Source organism: Rhineura floridana, chromosome 12, assembly GCF_030035675.1.
Source record: "Rhineura floridana isolate rRhiFlo1 chromosome 12, rRhiFlo1.hap2, whole genome shotgun sequence".
NCBI lineage: Eukaryota > Metazoa > Chordata > Lepidosauria > Squamata > Rhineuridae > Rhineura > Rhineura floridana.
The window spans coordinates 983825-1005204 of NC_084491.1; the positions used below are offsets into that span (position 1 = coordinate 983825).

General features: G+C 43.3%; 1 long non-coding RNA gene across 1 annotated transcript; it reads right to left on the reverse strand.

Moving 5' to 3' along the window:
• Positions 1-532: 532 nt before the first annotated feature.
• LOC133368668 (uncharacterized) lies at positions 533-16690 on the reverse strand. Its single transcript, XR_009758724.1, has 4 exons — positions 16606-16690; positions 12282-12671; positions 11402-11528; positions 533-715 (listed from the first exon to the last, which is right to left on the reverse strand). It is a non-coding gene; the product is annotated as an uncharacterized LOC133368668 (long non-coding RNA).
• Between the last annotated feature and the right edge of the window lie 4690 nt (positions 16691-21380).

Consider the following 21380-nt stretch of genomic DNA (forward strand, 5'->3'; position numbering starts at 1 on the left):
CCATGAAGCTCCCTGGGTGACCTTGGGCCAGTCACTGCCTCTCAGCCTTAGAGGAAGGCAATGGGAAACCCCCTCTGGATACCACTCACCATGAAAACCCTATTCAAACGGTCGCCGTAAGTTGGGAACGACTTGAAGGCAGTACATTTACATTTAGCTAGTATAGCTGCAATTAAAATGACAGTGCTTCCTAAATTAACCTTTTTATTTCACTCCTTACCAATATGGATCCCAGACAAGCAATTGAATATTTGGCAAAAAGAAATAGAATCTTTTATTTTTTTCAAAGAAAATCCCAGATCAGACAACAATATTATTACAGGCAAACAGGATGGGGAGCTGGGGGATACCTCATATCCACTCATATTATGAAGCTAATCAATTATATCACTTATTTCTTTTTTGAGAGAAGACAAGGAAAAGAGATGGATATCAATGGGAAACAGACTTTTTAAAGAGTACACTATAAGCTCTTTATTTTATACACAACAAATTAAACAAGCCATAGCTCAAATACAGGACAATCCCTTCACAGCAGCCTTATATCGATGTTGGTCTCGCAGAGTAAAATCAATTTCCTCATGGGTCTCTCCATTGATGCCTTTGTTCTTTCATCCACAATTTTTTGATAAATACAGAATATTTCCATGGCAAGGCGGGAAGTCTAAAGGCCTTTATAGGCTAAGGTTTTTTTACAAAGATGGCAGGATGTTATCTGAGGAAGAAATTAGGGTAATCTTACATAAAGTTCCTTTAGGATGGTTTCAGTGGCAACAACTAACAGCTTTTCTAACAAAGGAAGAAACAAAGATGCAAGCATTGAAAAAGCTGTCCGCTTTTGAAATGATAGTGGTTAATACAATATCTCTAGCTAAAGGTCAAATCTCTAACATTTATACACTATTAATAGATAAAGATATAGACAATCTCACAGGCCTTAAATAGCAATGGGAAAATGACAAAGGTATAACTATAGAAGATCAGGATTGGATAAAATTGTGGAATAGGCCAGCCTTGGATACACCTACAACACAAGTTAAAGAACAAATACTTAAATTAGCATGCCGGTGGTACATCACTCTGACTCTGCTGCTAGAATAACAACATCTCCTTCTCCAATTTGTTGGAAAGGATGCCAAATGAAGGGTACATATTATTACATGTGGTGGTCATGCTCCTAGATGATGGAATTTTGGAAAATGGTTTTTACCCAGATTAAAATTATAGTTAAATGGCCATTGGACATCACCCCCCCAACTGGCATTACTTCATCTGTTTGATGGAAATAATGCAGACTTAGTGCAAAGAATTAGTCAGGCATCTGTTGACAGCTGCTCGATTAACCCTAGACAGGTTCTGGAGGGACCTTTTCGAGGCCACAGCTGATTATTGGCATACAAAAAATCTGGCAACTGGCTGTGGTGGAAAAAAATCACTGCTAAATTAAAAGTATTCAGTGGGCAAGTAAAAACTAACTATTTTATAGGACAATGGTAGAATCATAGAATCATAGAATAGTAGAGTTGGAAGGGGCCTATAAGGCGATCGAGTCCAACCCCCTGCTCAATGCAGGGATCCAAAGCAAAGCATTCCTGACAGATGGCTGTCCAGCTGCCTCTTGAATATAGTATTATATTGGTATAATTTCATTTGTTTTGTTAATGATGAAGCTGCTAATATGATCCCTCCAGCACAATATATATGGCTATGGAATGCTTGGTCACCTGTACTGTATTATGGTATCGATCCCACTCAGCATTTGACAACTTTAATACTTCTTTAAATACTTACCCCTATGGCCAGGGGCGTCACAACCGGGGTGCGGAGGGTGCGGACCGCACCCAGGTGACACCCTGAGGAGGGTGACACCCAGAGCCGCCCTGCCATTGCCCGGCAAGGCTGCGCCCTCCTCGGAGGCAGGCGGGCGAGATCGGGAGCAGTGTCAGCGGGGCGAGGGAGGCGCGCCGGTGTTCCTAGGTCTTCTCTGGCTGGGTGCCCCTCCGGCACGCACCCTCCCAGGGGCATGGACAGGGGTGGCTGGCCTCGAGTGCGCACACACGCAGGCCCAGCCACCTCGTCCATGCCCCTGGGAGGGTGTGCACTGGAGGTCTGCACCCCCCCGCACTCCTGCTAGTGACGCCGCTGCCTATGGCTTCCTTTGCAGGGTTCAGTTAGTTAATTAGTTTAGTTGTTTAATTTCTTGTTAATATATGGGAGGAATAGAGAGGGACTCAGATTATTGACAGCAGTAAGTGTAAAAGGATTTAGTATACTCCATTACCTGTAAGCAGTACAGGCATACCCCGCTTAACGTCGCTTCACTTAATGTCGCCTTGCTACAATATGCATGCTCCATACTCCACCATACCCCACTTTAAAGTACGCACTTTGCAATAACGGACACTGACGGAACTTGCGTTCCACATGCCACGTGCGTTGCGCAGCATCGTCTTCTTAGCGATCTGAGTGAGCAGAGCGATCTAGCGATCTGAGCGGCTGCTGCCTTGGAGACTGTAATCATTTACATTTTATTTTACATTTAAGTACAGTACTGTACTTTACTTTACAGTACTGTAAAGAGCAATCAGAGCTCTGCCTGCCCCAGCCTAGGTCGGTGGTGGCAGTGTGTGTGTGTATGTGGGGGGGGCACCTTGTGCTCTTTAGATCCCGCTGATTTCATTTTAGATCCCCCTGATTTCATCTTACTTTCCCATTTTATACCTCTCCCTCTCCATTGTCCCATCTGCTTTACTGTAATTGTTTGTGATTAATAAAAAATAAAAAATTCTTTAGATCACCTGATTTCATTTTATACCTCTCCATTGTCCCGTTTTACACCTCTCCATTGTCCCATCTTCCTTTCCTGCTTTTTTTCTCTGTCTCTGCCCATCATTAGTTCTGGCTTTTGCCACTGCTGGCTTGTGACTCCCAATAGCGTGTGTGTGTGGGGTGTGTGTGTGTATTGGTATTGTTTTCCCTTGCCTTCAGTACAGTACAGTACTCTACAGTATTACAGTACAGTACATAATGGCAGATACAAAGAAAAGTCGTAAATCTATCACCTTAGATATGAAGCTTAAAATGATTAAACTGTCTGCTGAAGGTGTTTCTCAAGCTGAGATAGGCTGAAGGCTAGGCTTCACTCGAACGACAGTTAGCACAGTCATAAGGAGCAAAGAAAGTGCTACGCCAGTGAACACAACAAAAATTAGAAAAAGGGACAGCCTTGTTGCAGATATGGAGAGACTCTTAATACTTTGGATAGAAAATCAGACTGCACGCCAGGTTCCTGTAAGCCAGGCAATGATTCAAAGTAAGGCCGTAAGCCTATTCAACGACCTGAAGGCTAAGAAAGGTGGTTCGACAGGTTCAAGAAGAGGTCTAACCTACATAACATCAGAGTGCAAGGAGAGGCAGCTGCTGCAGATACTGAGGCTGCAGAAAGCTATCCACGCAACCTTGCCAAAATTATTGAAGAGGGAGGCTACTCCAAGAACACATTTTTAATGTGGATGAGACTGGGCTGTTCTGGAAAAAGACGCCTGCAAGAACCTTCATCGCCAGAGAGGAGAAAACAATGCCAGGCTACAAGCCAGCTAAAGAAATAACCCTTCTGTTAGGTGGCAATGCCTCTGGTACCTTGAAACTAATAAAGCCTATGCTAATTTATCGTTGGAAAAACCCTAGAGCTTTAAAGAACTACGTTAAAACTAGACTTCCAGTGCATTGGAGGTCTAATAGAAAAGCATGGGTGACTGCAGCCATTTTCGAAGATTGGTTTGACACCTGCTTTGTACCAGAGGTGAAAGCCTATTGCAGGAACAACAATATCCCTTTTAAAATTTTGCTCCTTGTAGACAATGCTCCTGGCCACCCTCGAACGTTAGATGAACTGAACCCTAACATTCGAGTGGAATTCCTACCACTGAATACCACCTCACTCCTGCAGCCCATGGATGAATGTGTCATAGCCACCTTCAAGTTGAACTACTTGAAAAGAACCTTCAGCAAGTGTATTGCAGCAATAGAAAATGAAGAGGGGACAGGGCAAGAAGTCCTAAATAAATTCTGGAAAAACTACAACATCTTGGATTGCATCAAAACGATAAGAGATGCTTGGAATGACATCAAGGAAACAACAATGAAAGAGGCCTGAAAAAAATTATGCCCACAGTTATTTGATGATGTTGAAGTCTTTGAAGATCCTGTAGCTGATGTTATTGAAAATATTGTAGAGATGGCAAGGCAGTTAGAGCTGGAGGTGGAGGCAGAAGATGTTGCTGAACTTATGGCGTCCCATACTGAACCCCTCAGCAATGAAGATCTTCTTGAACTTGAAGAGGAGAGAGAGGAAGAAAATGTGCCAGATGAAGATGAGACCATGGAACAGCCTGAAGGCCTAACTTCAAAAGTTCTCTTGGAAGCTTTCCGTCATCTTGATAGCACCATGGCTCTTTTTGAAAAGCATGATAGGGACTTTGAAAGAAGTTCCAAAGTCAATGCTAACATTTTGGGGGCTTATGCCTGTTACAAACAAATCTACAAGGAAAAGAAAAGAGCTACAGTTCAAACCTCCATAGACACCTACTTTCTCAAAAGGGCAGCAGCAGCACCCAGTCAATCTCCCACTGATCCATCTCTACAATCGACATCAGCCCCAAGCCCTACTCCTACTTCAGGTAGTCCATCCGAGTTGCCAGCAAGAAAGCATCTAGCCCTTGATGACTCGACTTATGAAGTAGAAGATATGCCCTCTCCTTCATCCTTCCTGCAATACATGTAAATTTTCGTTCACCTATTTGCATCTGCCAGCTGACATTAAAGGTAAGCTTATTTTATTTTATTTTATGTTTATTTTAGTTATAAATGTGTTATTTACATCAGTTATGCCCATATATGACGATTGCAGTGCAGTACATGCATCGATAAGTGAAAAAAAGTAGTCCTTCACTTTAAGTACATTTTCACTTTACATACACGCTCCGGTCCCATTGCATGTGTTAAAGCGGGGTATGCCTGTATATCCTGTTAAATTTCTTCTTTTGTTGTTGTGATTGCTATATATTTTTCTGGAGATAATGTAGATCTTTCTTTTTCTTTAAAAAATAAAAAGTTTATTACAAAAAAAAGAAAAAGGAGTCTGTGGAGTCTGTAATACAGACAGATTAGATAAGAAAGGATGGCTACTTCTGAACATTTTAGGAAGTCTGATGCTATTACTAAATGACTCAAACTACAGAAGATGGTCCTTTTGGATGCTAAATACTTTGGGATTAGCCAAGGGCAGAGGTGTCTGGAAAGAAAGAAGATGAATGAGATGCTGCAAACAGGAAAGCCATTAGACACATATCTCTAGCTGTAAGTGATAATTTAATTTACAATAAGCAAACTGCAAGTGAAATGCGGGAAAGGTTGAGGCACGTTTTTCAACAAAACACAATGAATACTCAAGTTTCCTTGATACAAAAACGCTGTAACCAGAGGCTTAAAGATCCAAAATAATCTATCAGAGGATATGAGCTCTTTCCTGGGAACAGAAAAAGAACTGGAGCAACAGGAGATAAATTTACTTGAGGCGGCTAAGATTGGCTTTTGCTCAGTACTTTGCCTCCAGAATATGAAGGAATACTTAATTTACTTCAAGTTAAGGAAAATGTAACTTTGAGTTTTGTCCAGGAACATTTGCAAGAATTTTATCTAAGTAAACAGATACAAAATGAGGAAACTGAAAGCCAAGCCTACAGACTGACTCAAGGCAAACACTCTTGTGTGGAATCAGCTTTGGAAAAGAGCTTCCTCTCACCTGAGAAAACTCCTTAAGGGCAAATTCCAAGGGAATGAGTCAGCAAGACCAAAATACAATGGAATAAGGGGGAATGCTCTCCAGGAAATAATTTTTGGAAAAGGAAATAAAATGTGTACTGCAAAAGACATAATTTGTAGAGTTGATTCAATCCAAGCCCACAACAAGATTTACAAAGACAGTGGATCAACTTCACATTTTTCCAACAATTTGGATGTTTTCTCAGATATAGATATGGATTGTAAAGTCCCAGTTTATCTTGCTGATGGACAATATATTTATATACAAGGAAAAGGGACAGTTCATTTAAAATCTAAACTGGGTGAAAAGAGCACCAGTGAGGTATGCATTCCTGGAGCTTATGATGTGCCATCTCTACATAACAATTTAATGAGTGTAAAAACAGCTACAAGGCAAGGATGCAGAGTTTTCTTTAGGAGAGATTGTTGTTTTGTGTTCAAAGGCACAGAACAAATTATGAGAGGACTGTTAAGTAATGAAAAACTTTATGAAGCAGACAACAAGCTAATGCTACTAAAGAATGTCTTCATAAAGACTGCATGAGGTTGTGGAATTGCAGATTTGGCCACAGAAATATTGAAAGCATCTCAAAATTTGTGAAAAACAATTTAACAAATAATTTAGACATAAAAATGTGCAAATCTGAGTTCAGGTATGTTGATTGTGTTAAAGCGAATGCAACTAGAGCCACCTACAGGCCATCTGCTGAAGAGCAATCAGAAAAACCCCTGGATTTAATCCACAGTGACATCTGTGGACCCTTACCTGTAATGATACCAGGAAGGAATGTTTATTTCCTTACCTTTATAGACAGTTTTTCAAGATATGTCTACACTTACCTCCTTAAAGAGAAAAATGAAATGTTATAAAAGTTTAAAGCATATGCGGCCAGAGTGAGCAATAAATTTGGGAGAAAGCCCAAGACTCTGCACACTGACATTGGTGGTTAATACACAGGGAAAGATATTGAAGAATAGCTAAAAGAACAAGGCATTAAACATGGAAAAAACACTTCATTATAAACCAGAACAAAATGGAGTGTTGGGAAGGAAAAATAGAACTATTAGAAATGACAAGAAGTAAGCTTCTCAATGCTGGATTGCAAAACAAATATTAGGGGGAAGCAATCATGACAGCCACTTACTTGCAAAATAGGTTACCCACTAAAGGCAGAGAAGCAACACCATTTGAACTGTGGAATGGAACCAAACCAAGTGTAAGGCATATTGTGTTGCAGAGTAGTGAAATTAGATATTTGAGTGTCTGAGTGAGCTTTGTGTATTTGAATCTTTGTTAAAGATTACACCTTCCCTGGAATTAGTCAGATAGAGACTTTAAGCTTTAAAATAAGAAATAACTACTTTATTCTGGAAGTACATACTTGATAGGAAAGAGTTCTACATCTAGCTAACTAGCTAAGTTGGAGATGCAAACACTAAGCCTAGTGTTTGCCCTCATGCTTGGAGGAGAGGGAGACACAAAAAGAAGATGTCTGCTCTCCCTCTCAAGAGAAAGAAGAAGAAGAATGAAGGAGACCGGAAGATGTGGTCAACATCCTAAGCTTATCAGTCTAACAGAAAGGGAGAGTCAGCAGGAGATCAAAGGATAGGTATTAGCCTAGCAATCAGGAGGTCTCCTCTCTAGCTACCCTTTTTAACCCCATGCAGCCTCAACCCACAAGTTCGAGTTGAACCACATATTCCAACATATTGGAGTGTTTGAATCTAAGGTGTATGCTTACATTCCCAAAGAAAAGAGAGGCAAACTAGACTGCAGAAGTAAAGAAGGCATATTTGTTGGCTATGAATTGGGCTGCAAAGGCTACAGCAGCGGTGTCAGTAGGGAGGTGCGGGGGGTGCGGACCGCACCGGGTGACACCATCAGAGGGGGTGACACCCAGAGCACGCTAGGCACCAGGAAGTAGGGCAGTTGCCCCAGGCCCCACGCTTTGAGTTTGGAGGGCCCCACGCTTGGCGATATAGAGAAGCTGGGCTGCGGTAGAGTTTTTTCTCTATCTTCAGCCCTGCAGCAGCCATCTTGCCAGCTATTTCCCTCTTGGGGAATCTCCCGCTCTTCAGTTGCAGAGCGTTTTTTTCCCCCATCTTGCCTGGCCTGCCCGCTCAGCAGCTGTGAATTTTAGGCAGGAGGTTTGAATCCCCTGCCTGCTCTTGGGCTGCGTGCCTGAGTGGCTTCCCAGGCAGGATGGGGGGAAAACCGCTCTGCAGCCAAAGAGTGGCTGCGGGAGATTCGAACCTCCAGCCCAGGCAAGCACTGCCTCTGTAAACCCACTGCATGCAGCGGGTTTGCAGAGGCAGCGCCAGTGGCATACAAAGGGGAGGTCGGGTGCAGTCAATCAGGGGGTGCAAGTTGGAGTAGGGTTACCAGGTGTCCGATTTTTGGCTGGAGTTTCTGGTTTTGGGGGGTCCCCTCCGGGTCTCCAGCTAACTTACCTTAATCTCCGGACTCTCCGCTTCAATTTAAAAAACACCTAAGTTTCTAGGTTGTCTGGTTCCCGAGATATACACCAAAATGTCAGCCCCCCCGCAACTGTTTAATCTGTTTTTTTTAACCGATCTGTATACCAGCTTTTAACCAGAGCTTGGAAAAGTTACTTTTTTAAACTACAGCTCCCATCAGCCCCAGCCAGCATGGCCACTGGATTTGGCTGGTGGGAGTTATAGTTCAAAAAAATAACTTTTCCAAGCTCTGGCCTCTAATCCCGCCCTTTCAGGATTGTAGCCAATAAGGGGAGCCAGGCTTGTGATTTGTTGACCCAGGCAGTGCTTAGGCTTCATTACAACGTCAAAATGGTGTTTTTGAGGTCTTCAGTTTGAGTAAGTAAGAATATGGGTTAAAGTATTTTTTCTCTTGTGTGTAGCACGCAGTCAGACCCTGGGCTGTTGGAGAGGGCAGTGCTTTGAAAACCTTTCCAATATGAAAGCTTTAATCCAATGCTTGCTTTTCTGGGAGTAAAGGAATGCTGATCCCATGTACCTGGGGTAAACCCCATTGAATTCATTAGGACTTACTTTTGAGTAGACATGGTTAGTATTGCGCTGTAAATTAATGGGACTTCTGAGTAAACATAACAAAGAATTGCATTTGTGTTGTAAATCTTTCCCAAAGTTCGTAGCTTTGAAGGCCAGGAAAGGAAAGTTCTGATTTAGTCAAGATGTTCACTAAGTGCATTGTTCCTGTTTATTTTTTTTGGTATTATTTCATTTATGAGTATATTTCCATATGCATTTGTCTACAACTTCTACATTATTTGGGCTGTTATTGATTATGCAAACCTAATCCATTAATGTATCTCATGTAATGGTAAAGTTTAATGTTAAAATGAACATAATTTTGATGTAGTTCTTAAACGTTTTTACTTTGAATTCTATTGTTTTCTTACTGAATTTTCACTTTAACCACATGAAACTATGTATAAATGTAAATACATTTAGGCTGTGCGTATGATATTGTAATTTAAAGGTGTAATTTTAATTTTGCTAGTTGTTTATGTCACTACTATTGCCATTACATTCAGTGATATATGGGAATTACGATTTACGAGTAACATTAGTACAAAAAACATTACTAAGGATTCTGTGTGGTCTGGTACGGGAGGAGGTCCATGGGGGTGACACCATGAGTTACTGCACTGGGTGACACCAACCCTAGTGACGCCACTGGGCTACAGAATACTTGATCCTACCACAGGAGCAATCAAGGTGTGTAGTATTGTATACTTCAATGAGAGACAAAAACCAAATACCAGTAAAATGTCAGAAATCAAACTAGACACCCCAAGAGGAGAAGAAACAGTGCATCAGTCACAGCAAGAAGTGGCTGTGACCTTTGAAACTTCAAGTGAACCCAAGCAAGAAGGGGGTGGGAGAGCTAATCCAGCGGTGAGACGCTCAAGCAGACCCAACAAAGTGATGCCACCCAATAGGCTGTCTCTTCTAACCAGAGTGGAGGAGACACCAAAGCTCTCCAATTGGTGAGACATTGAAGGGATGCCAGATACTGGGACAGACAAATGGCTGCAAGCTGCTGGAGCAGAAATAGAATCTCTTCACAAGAGCAAAACATGGACTCTCACAAAGTTACCAAAAGGGAGAAAGACCATAGGATGTAAATGGGTCTTTACAACCAAATGAGGTGCAGAAGGGGATATCCAGCGTTACAAAGCTAGGCTAGTTGCTAAGGGATACTCCCAAAGGTACACTGAAGATTATTATGAGACTTGTGCACCTGTGGTCAAACACACTTCTATAAAGACACTCCTCAGTATTGTTGCCTCAAGAAAGATGCAGGTTCAACACCTGGACAGAAAGACAGCCTTCCTATATCAGGACATTGAGGAAGATATATATATGCAGCAACCACTAGGGTTTGAAGAACCTGGAAAAGAAGGATTGGTGTGCAAGCTTCAGAAAAATATTTATGGCTTGAAGCAAACCACTAGGGCAGCCTTTTTCAACCAGTGCCTCCAGATGTTGTTGGACCACAACTCCCATCAGCCTCAGCCAGCATTGCCAATGGTCAGGAAAGATGGGAGTTGTGGTCCAACAACATCTGGAGGCACACTGGTTGGGAAAGGCTACACTAGGGCCTGGAATGACAAACTTAAATCAACTACTACTTAAGGAGGGGTTCACTCAAGGAAAGGCTGACCGCTGTGTATACTTGAGGTTCAAGAATAATAGATGGACATTCATCTTGACCTATGTGGATGATTTGGTCTTATGTCACCAAGACAAGGAGGACAGTGATGAAATATTGAGAAATCTTAACAAGGAAATAGAAGTGAAAGAGCAGGGAGACATCTCTTTCTGTCTTGGAATCCAGATGGAAAGGGGAGAAATTGGAAGCTTCTTCATAAACCAGAAACAGACGTTAATGGACCTGATAGAGCACCTTGGGCTGACAGAAGCCAATGTAGCTGAAACAATAATGGAAGTGGACTTCTTTAAATACAATGAGACCAAGGAACCACTGCAAGACAGGACAGCAATTGGAAGGCTCCTGCACATATCAACTGTAACAAGACCGGACATTGCAGCAGCAGTTGGGATACAGTGCAGAAAGGTTAATGTGCCAAGGAAGGAAGATTAGACTGCAGAGAAGAGGGTAGGAAGATACCTAACGGGGAATGCAGATCTGAAATTGATGCTACCTGGAGATAGTAATCCCAGACTGGTGAGATGCAAACCGAGCTGAAGACCGAGAAGACCAAAAGTCCACTAGTGGGAATCTCTTCTATTACGGAGGAGGAGTCATCAGCTGGACTAGAAAGAAACAGTCAGTTGTAGCCCTCTGCTCTACAGAAGCAGAATACATATCTGCAGCACAAGCTTCTCAAGAAGCAACCTGGTTACACAGACTACTCTTAGACTTTGGAGTCAATGAAACAAAGCCAACTAGAATGCATGAGGACAACAAGAGCTGTATTTTTCTCTCCTAATCAGAAAGGGTGACACTGCAAACAAAGCACATTGATACCAAGTGCCACAGTGTGAGAGATGCACAAACGAAAGGGCTCAGACCCTGCCTGACAGAAGAAATGGTGGCAGATGTTCTTACCAAGCCACTGCTCAGAGACCATTGTCAGGATCTTCCTGAAGTGATGGGAGTCGTGAGTTGGACTGCGCAGCAATGAGAAGGGGTGTTGGAGGTTTCACTTTCATCAGTACTTTGTCTTGCTTTGAATCTGTTGAGCATTAGGGGCAACAGATATAGTAGTCAGTCAGTTGAAAGGGCCCCTGCTTGAATCCTCTCCTGGTGCCTTCCTCAAGTTTAAGCATGCCTGACTGGTTAGACTGATATTCCTGAGCTATCATCCCTTCCAGTTCCTCCTCCTCCTTCCCACAATCTTCTCCCTCCCTAACTTTTGAACTCTGCTAGTGTAAACGATAAGGCCTTCCTATCCACATGCACTTTCTTAATAAAATGACTTTACTTTGTTTAAGATAAATGCCACTCTCTTTCATGTTCTTTTATATCTCTACTGCATTCTGCTGCATAAAGCAACTATCTTCACCACCTCTGGTCAGCCCTTCCGTCCCCTTCCACGTCCCACTGGTTCCTTCCATTCCACCAGGTTTCCGTTATGCCCACTCTGAGCTTGGAAAAGTTACTTTTTTGAACTACAACTCCCATCAGGCCAATCCAGTGGCCATGCTGGCTGGGGCTGATGGGAGTTGTAGTTTAAAAAAGTAACATTTCCAAGCTCTGTGCCCACTATATCTAAGCGAGACGCCCAGGTCGTCCAGCTTGGTTTGGAAGCTTCTAGCATTAGCATACAAGCACCCTTGGCCCTTTTGAACTCCCCTCAGGTTGCATCAGAGAAGGTTGCATCTCTTGTTTTCTGCTCCAGGCCCACTCTGGCAGGCTGGGAACAGAGGCTGAGGCACACAAACAACTAGTTCCTGGAGACTGGACTCATAATCTGAACAAGATTCACCTGAAGATCCTGTGCTGTCTGAATCTGACCTCCCCTTATGGCTCTTCTTCCTGCAATGATGCCTGGAGAGAGTGATGGTCCTGGGAAGTTGCTCCTCGCCACTGCTTAATAGTCTCTCTGAACCGGCTGAGCTGGTGGGATCCAGTGTCATATGGGATGTGGTCTTGTTGATTCTGTTCCAATTGGCTGCCACTATGGAACCTGATGGGGAGGGCTGAGAGCCACCAGTGCACAACTAGGTTACCTTTAAGCTGGAACAGAACTTGTGACATATTTTGCAGGGTGCCCTCCAGATCACTGCTCCCTGGATTGGATGAATCCACTCTTGTACTCTGGGCTCTCCTTCCATCCACTCCTCTCTTCCAATGGCGGGAGAGAGATGGCTTCCTTCTAAGTGGCAACAACATACACATACATGAAAAAATTGACTGGTTCTCCTTCCTTACCTATTACTACTATATGAATTGGTCATGTCTGCCCATTATGCCAATTACAAAAATAATTACGTTTCATTGCAATGCAGCTAAGGACACTACTTTCTGAATGCAATAGGAGGGACTCACTTCATTCACTACTCAATACTCTTGGCTGTCCCTTATAAGTTATATAAATAGCCCCTGCCTGCTGCTGCCAGATGGGGGGATGGCAATGCTTATTTGTACTGTTGTGTATGGTGCATCTGCCATTGAGGGTGGGTGGGAATTGTGTGAGTGTGTGTGCGTGAGAGAGAGAGAGAGAGAGACTATGTCAATTAAGTCAACTGTATTGTAAAACAAAGGATGCTTCCTCAACAAGGTGGTAGAATGGATTGGAGAGAGAGAGAGAGAGCTTAGGTGTGTAAGGTTCACACAAGCAGCATTAATATCAATGCCATTATATAAGCTTGACCTCACCTAATGGAGCAACACGCTAGTAATAGTAATAATAGAATAAAAAAATAAAATGTCCACTCCTCTCGTTTCAAAACATCTTACTATAAGTGGGGAGGAACTCCAGAGCCAGAGAGTAGACCAGATTCGGCTAGAAATATAATGCACAACATTAGAGAACCAAAGAGCCTAGTCAAAATGGTGAGGAAAGAAGTGCCTTACATGGTGCTAGAGAAAGTTTCATCCAATCTCCTTCCCACCCACCCCACCTCCAAGCAGTTTCCAACCTGGCTCCATGAGGTGGGTGTTTGCCCCAAAGTTGGAAGGGGAGGGAGGAAGGTGGATCTCAGGGATACTCCCCACACCACTGCTGTATGTTACTGCTTTAACACACACACATGGCAACCAGCTAACTAGCCAGCCAGCCAGCCCTGAAGCAGGTTGGCTCTAGGTGCCCTGCGGTGCTGCTACAAACCTTGAGGTTTGTCCAACTACAGCCCACATTACCTGATGCATGAAGAGTTATACTCAGTATACAAACACATCCACTCATAGGAATAAGCACTGGGTCAAATGCCTTTGGTATGCAAGAGTGTGCAATTAATCTGTTAGTCTTCAAGTTGCACAAGACCTTGCCATTTGCACCTTGAGATGCAAGGGCCAAAGCTCAATGGTAGGCAGAGCATGAGAGAGAGACTGCTTGCCACAAGGGGCAGCTCTTTCCACCTGTGATGCCCCATTCTCCAGCCCCAGGAGCACCCATACAGGGGCCACACCAGAGAAAAGAAGGAGTTTCTGACCTTTACTGGAGAAAGGAGGGACCAATGCCATCAGCTTTAGGGCTACTTTGAGATATTAACTGGTCTGTTGGTAAGTGTTATGCCCACTTAATTTTCTGTGATATATTTTACTAGGGGCTCCACCCTTCTGCGCTTCGCACACCAACCCCTCCCCCTCCCCAGGTTGCCAAGGCACCTACCCCGCCAGGTCACTAAGGAACCTCTCCTCCCCTTTCCCTTCTCCAGGCCACCAAGGCATCTCCCGCCTTCCCTTCCTGCAGGTTGCCAAGGCACCTCCCCTCCCCCGCTCTTTGTTCCTTCTCACCCAACCTTGTTCCTTCCCCCCATTACACAGCCTGAAGGAAAGGGAGGCCTTGAGGTAGCAACACTGAGGCCTTCCGCAAAGTGGTTCTGTGGGTCACCCAGTCTGCCACCTGCCACTGCCCACCTACCTTCATTCCCCCTCCCCCGCAACCTTGAGCCTGGCATAGCTGGGCCACCGCTTGCTCCTCCCACTTGCTCACCTCCCTTCCCCCATGGCCTTGATCCCAGCGTGGGTGGGCCACCGTTCACCTCCACCTGCTTGCTCTTCTTCTTCCCCCTCCCAGGCCTTGAGCCCAACGTGGCTGAGTTGCCACCTGCTGCCACCTGCTCACTCACTCGCCTTCCTTCCCTCCTTCCCCTCTTGAGCCAAGTGTGGCTGGGTCAAGTTGTAGTTCATGGAGCCACCTGCAGTGGCCAAGCAAACGTAAGTGTGATGCCATCAGGGCTTACAAAAATATGTTATAGTTAGAAATGAATTAATTTTATAGAATTAATTTGATTCAGTGTGGGTCATTTTATTATCTTATTATTTTAAAACTTTACAAAGTTTTATTCATTTTATTTTACATTCCCATGATTTTTTTTATGGGCTGGTGGTGTATAAATTTATAAATAAATAAACTCTTATAAATAAATAAATAAAACTGATAATGTAGTGATATTCTACATTTTCATATATTATGGTTTTTGTAATATTGTGTTGAGACTGTTTTCTGTAAAGCACTTTCGGAAACGTGATACGTAAATAAATTGGTGCTGCCTATTCTGCTGGAGGCATGCCCATAGCTCATTCTCCCCACCACCACCTCCAGCTAAGGCAGGCTTGGCAGGGAGAGGGGTTGGTGGGTGGAGGGATGTCTGAGCCTAAGATCCTGGAGGGTCAGTGCCACTCAGAGTAGGCAGTACCACGTTAGATGAATCAATGGCCCAAGTTGCTTGCTATGAGGCTGCTTCATATGGTTCCAAAGGATCCTTGTACCCTCCTTTATATGGACAGCATCAGGTGCTTTCAGACATGCCCCGGGTTGAAGCAATTTGGAGGGGAGCTGAGTGAAGCACAACAAACATCCATCAACATTTGATCCTTTCATTGATCTGAATTGACAAGAGGCAGATGCAGCAGCAGCAGCAGCTTGAGCCAGAACACTTGAGCACAATCCTCATAATTTTACGGCAAGATCAGCTTTTCAGGGCTGAGAGAGCGCTGTCCATTAGCCATTTTGCCAGCACAGCAGTTTATCCCTGTCATTTAGGCCATGTGGTCTATTTTTAAGATCTGATCTTACATTTTTTATTCATAGGGAGTTTAGAGTTATATATACTGAAGATCAATACAAACCCTCTAGTATGAATGCATTATTAATAAAGAAGACATTTTCAAGTAGACAGCAGCTACTTAGTAAATGGAATTTTAAAGAAATGTTGGTTTCCTTCTCAGAGCACAAAGAAAGCCCCAAATCACTCTGTGATGTCTTTGGGTGCAGCTTGTCAGGTTATGAGCAAAAACGGGTAAGGCTAAGTCAACCTCCTCAAAAGGCACCCACAGAGACAAAAGCTTTATCTTTAGGACTGTAAAAACGGGGCTAGCTGTTTCTTCAAAGGGAACTGAAGTGGAGAACTCATATCTGAAATACTCTCATATACCACATTTCACAAATGAAAAGAGGGACAGTCCTGCACATGAATGGGTAGTGGTGGGGATGGGATGGGATGGGATCTACAGCCCAGTGCCATGGCAAGGAAATCAGTGGGGTTGGGCAGGACAACACAGTAAAGGCTTAGAATATGGTACAAACAAAATATGCAGTGACTAGTTGTGCAGGCAAGCAGCTACAGGACTGGTCAAAGGCATTTTGTTGGCTGAGGCAAAGGACAACACACACACACACACATTTCCAAACACAAAAACCAATTGGACTGGCAGTTGAGTCTTACTTCAGCACTGGCAATGGGACAATGTTGTCCATTGCTTTATTTATACATTAAGTGCTGATGCACTTTCATGCCAGGAAAGTGCCACCAGAGGGCACATCATCCTGTTCCCTTCCAAACAATCCACTCCTTGTTTTCCTGACATGCCTTGCTGGCAACTTCCTCTTTCAGAAAGTGGGGGAAGGAATAAGACAATTGACGAACCTTGACTTGATCTTTTTAATATGTCATGCTATCTTATAATGCAGAGGCTGCCAAATGTTTTAGACCAGAGGGCACATTTCAAATTTTGAGAGTGCTGGGGGTACCAGACACAAAATTGCTGCCATGGGGGCATGGCATAATACAAAATTAGAGTAGTCATGGTGAAGCTTTCCCCATTATTGCATGCCTCTTTCAGGGGGACTCTTTAACACTCACCCACGCTTATTGTGTAGTAGTATTTGCTTCTAGGCGCTACCTGATCTCAGATGAACCCAGCACAAGAAAGTTGCATCTTCATTGCTAGGGAAAACAGGAAAAGCAAACTGTAATATTCCAAGGACTAGAAAAAAAGACAGAAGCAGACAGTAAAAGTGCATTAAAAGGGAAGGCAAGACAACAGTTCTTTATTACCTCAGGGATTCCTATTTCCTCGTGTCCAAACACCTCACTTATCAGTCATAGCTCTGAAATCACCCATTGAGAGGCAAGAGCAGCCAGACGGGCTTATTCACAGAAATTGATTAGAAGGGTACCTGCACATTTTGCTTCATAACTTTCTTTCTAGGAATGCTTTCTTTAAAAAATGAAAGCTCAGATTCTGGGCTACCTGCTGTGGGTTCCTTTAAACTACAGCTCCCATGATTTTATGGGGCATGTCATGTGCTTTAAATGTGCATTGGATGTGCTTTAAATGTATGGTGTGGACCTACCCATCTATCCATGGAATACTACCTAAGAGGGAAAAGAGTTGCTGAAGGAGAAGTTCCTAAAAGCACAATTTAAAAAAATCCAGTGAAAACTAAAAAATGGGATATATTTAAAAAAATCAAATGTGTCTGCTCAAAAGCTTAGTGAGAAGCTGAAAATAAAAAGGCACGTATAAGAATTGCCCCTGGATCCAGAAAGGGGAGAGACACAAAGAATTGGGTTGAATTAGGGCCACAATTAAACTGACAAGCAAGATCTGTAGCATTTAATGACTAGGGCTGTGCACCAGATTTGCCTGAGTCCCAAGTCCTGAGCCAAATAGAACCTATTCGAAGAGACTCAGGCATGGGACAAGTTGGATTCAGACAGCCACGGATAGCTATGGATTGGGTTGGATAACCCAGACCAATCTGTGGCTGTCAGGAGGCAGGCCATCAGGCAAGAAGGAGGGCCAGGCAAGGTGGGATAATCCCACTAAAAACCTGTCCCAGATCACCAGCTGCATCTTCCAGGAAAAGGTAGGTTTGCTTCCTGCCTACCTGATGCCTCCCCTCCCAAGACTAATGCTTTGGTGATTATTCAGGGTGTAGGTGATGCTCTGCAAGCAGCTTTCCTTCAGGAAAGGAATTTTTGGAGCATCACCCATACCCATCCTCCATGATTTCACAAAGATAATAGACAGTGGTTCTGGGAGTTCTTCAGCTAGTTCCTTCAATACTCTAGGATGCAGTTCATCGGTCCATTGAGATTAAACTCATTCAAAAGAATTAGATATACCTTGACCACTTTGTCTATCAATCTCAAGATGCAATACTGTTCCTTCAACCACTGCCAGGAGGGTCATAGACCCTCTTTTGGGAGAAGACTGAGCTAAAGTAGGAATCATGCACTTCTCTCATTTCTTTGTCATCTGTTATCATTTTGCCATCCTCATTAAGGAGCTGTACCACCATTTCTTTTCTCTGTCTTTTACTGTGGATGTACCTGAAGAAAGCTTTTTTGTTGCTTTTGGCATCCCTCATTAACCTCAGCTCATTCTCAGCTTTAGCCTTCCTGACTTCATCCCTGCAATTCCATGATATCTGTCTGTACTCTTCCTTCGTGGCCTGGTCTTCATCCCACATCCTGTATATGTCCTTTTATGTTTTCAGGTCATCTCTAAGCTTTCTATGAAGCCACGTTGGTTTGTGAATGCTGGCTCACCTACTTGGTGAAGATAGCAAAATTATGACAGATGACAAAGAAAAGGCAGAAGTGGTGCATTCCTCCTTCGGCTCAGACTTTACCTAAAAGAGGGTCTGTGACCCTCTTGGGAAACAAGCTGAAGGGGCAGGATTGCAGCTTGAGATTTATTAATTATTATTTATTTAAAATCTTTCTATCCCGCCCTTCTACCCTACAACAGGGCACTCAGGGCAGCTACAATAAAAACGCACACATACATAATAAAAGACACAATAAACACACAAAACATTACAGTAGATTAAAATGCATAAAATACTATTAAAATACATAAAATGCATTGACAGACAAATGGCCAAGAATACCTAATCACTTTGAACAAGTTCAAATCTCTAGGGCCCGATGAACTGCATCCTAGAGTATTGAAGGAACTGGCTGAAGAACTCTCGGAACCACTGTCTATTATCTTTGCAAAATCGTGGAGGATGAGTGAAGTGCCGGATGGCTGGAGGAGAGCTAATGTTGTCCCTATCTTCAACAAGGGCAAAAAGGAGGAACCTGGGAACTACAGACCAGTCAGCCTGACATCAATTCCTGAGAAAATTCTGGAGCAGATTATAAAGCGGTCAATCTGTAAGCACCTTGAAAACAATGCAAGGACTACTAGAAGCCAACATGGATTTGTCAAGAACAAATCCTGCCAGGCTAATCTTATCTCACTTTTTGATTGGGTGACCTCCCTGGTAGACTGTGGGAATTCTGTAGACATGATATATTTCAACTTCAGCATGATATTCTGATTTAGTAAAGCTAGCTAGATGTGGTCTGGATGGAACAACTCTCAGGTGGATCCACAGTTGACTGCAGAATCGTACTAAAAGAGTACAGTTCAATTTTGCATGGTTCCTTTCCAAACTGGTGGGGTACTGCAGGGCTCAGTCCTGAGCCCACTGCTGTTCAATATTTTTATTAGTAATTTGGATGAGGAGGTGCAGGGAATGCTTATCAAATTTTCAAATGATACAAAATTGGGAGGGATAGCGAATACCCTGGAAGACAGAACAAAATTCAACATGACCTTGATAGGCTGGAGCGTTGGGCTGAACACAGCAGAATGAAATTTAACAGTGATTACTGCAAAGTTCTACACCTAGGAAAAATAAACCAAATGCAGGTATAGGATGGGGATACTTTGCTCAGTGATACTACATGAGAGAGCAACAATAACTGTACTCCCTCTCACTGTGTGTTATGCCACAGCCAATCACCGTCATTTCCTGGTTTGCACTCACAGCACTTTCTCAGAATTTGAAATGTGTAGCTAGTCTTAAAAGGCTGGCAACCAAAATGTAGATAAAATTAGGGATGGCAAGATCTGGCAATTTCAGTTCTCTCAATTTCTCATTTTCAATTCTTAAATTTAGTTTTCCACACTTCTGCAACAATGTGCATTTTATTAAAAAATATCCTTATGAAAATTCTTCAGCTTTTTGTAAGCAATTTATTCTAATATAATGCATTTTTGGATGTTATTTTCACTGCCTAATATATGCATTTCTGTAAACACTGGTTGGAGAACTGCATTGCACAATCTGGATACATGTGAATTTTGATGGTGGCTGTATTTTGGTGGTTACTGCAGAAAGTGTGCATTTCACAGATGTTGTTTTAAATGCAAACTGAATTGAATTTCTCCCCCATCCATACATAAAATTAACAGTTTAAACATCGATGTATTTTATAATAGAATTACATGCCTGGGACCATTAGATAGACTTTCTCTGTCTGAGGAGTATAAGGCAACTTCCTATGTGCCAGTGAAGATGGGAGACAATGGCTTGCTTGAGGTCATCCATTGATATCAAGGCCAAACTACCATAGAATCATAGAACGATAGAGTTGGAAGGGGCCTCTAACACCCTGCTCAATGCAGGAATCCAACTTAAAGCAGACCCGACAAGTGACTGTCCAGCTGCCTCTTTAAGGCCTCCAACATTGGAGAACCCACCACTTCCTTAGGTATTTGTTGTACCCTCTAACAGTTAGGAAGTTTCTCCTGATATTCAGCTGAAATCTGGCTTCCTGGAACTTGAGCCCATTATTCCGTGTCCTGCACTCTGAGATGATTGAGAAGAGATCCCGGCCCTCCTCTGTGTGGCAACCTTTTATGTACTTGAAGAGTGCTATCATATCTCCCCTCAGTCTTCTCTTCTCCAGGCTAAACATGCCCAGTTCTGTCAGTCTCTGCTCATAGGGCTTTGTTTCCAGTTCCCTGATCATCCTTGTTGCCCTCCTCTGAACCTGTTCCAGTTTGTCTGCATCCTTCTTAAAGTATGGCGTCCAGAACTGGATGCTTAACCAGTGCAGAAAAGAGGGGATCCAGATTCTTCCTTGACTCATAGCCCACCATACTCTTAGCTGCTATGCTCCACTGCATCTTCCAGGGGCAGGATATGCTTCTATGCACTTCCTTTCCTTGCTTCCTTTGTCCCCCCCCCAAGCACTTCATTTCATCATTCAATCAACAGTGATGGCCCCTAAGTGTGGCAATTAAAAAAGAGTGCCTGATGCTGGAAAAATATTAGCTGGAACGGAACGATCAACCTTAAAGAGCCTGGAATTGTCACTGAAAGCGACGATAAGTACAGTGTTGTTGCTTCAGCTCCCATTTGGGTTCTGGTTGCTTTTGGGTTGTGTCTGCAACAGATAATCAGATTGGCTACCTCTTCCTTGCTGCCCAAGACAAGAGAGAAGTTGGCACCTCTCTCAAGGTATGGCAGGAGCCACACTGGAGAGAAAGCTGGTTGACTGCTGAGAGGACCCACAACATGGCTTGTTCCCTCGGAATGAAATGGATCTGCTTTCCTGTCATTCAGAGAAATGGATGTCAGCCAGACATCTCTTCCTGTCAGCCAGGAGCTTCTATAGATAAGGCTATGATCCAATCTGAGCCATCTTGCTTTGAGTCAGCCTGTGAGCCACTGATCTTCACAGGCTTCCTGCCAGAGTGATTGTGCAAAATGTGCACAGTTGCAGAATCCTGACGTACCTCCCCCTCCGACACACACACACTAATCTTCTTTGCCTAAGAATAGCAGCAG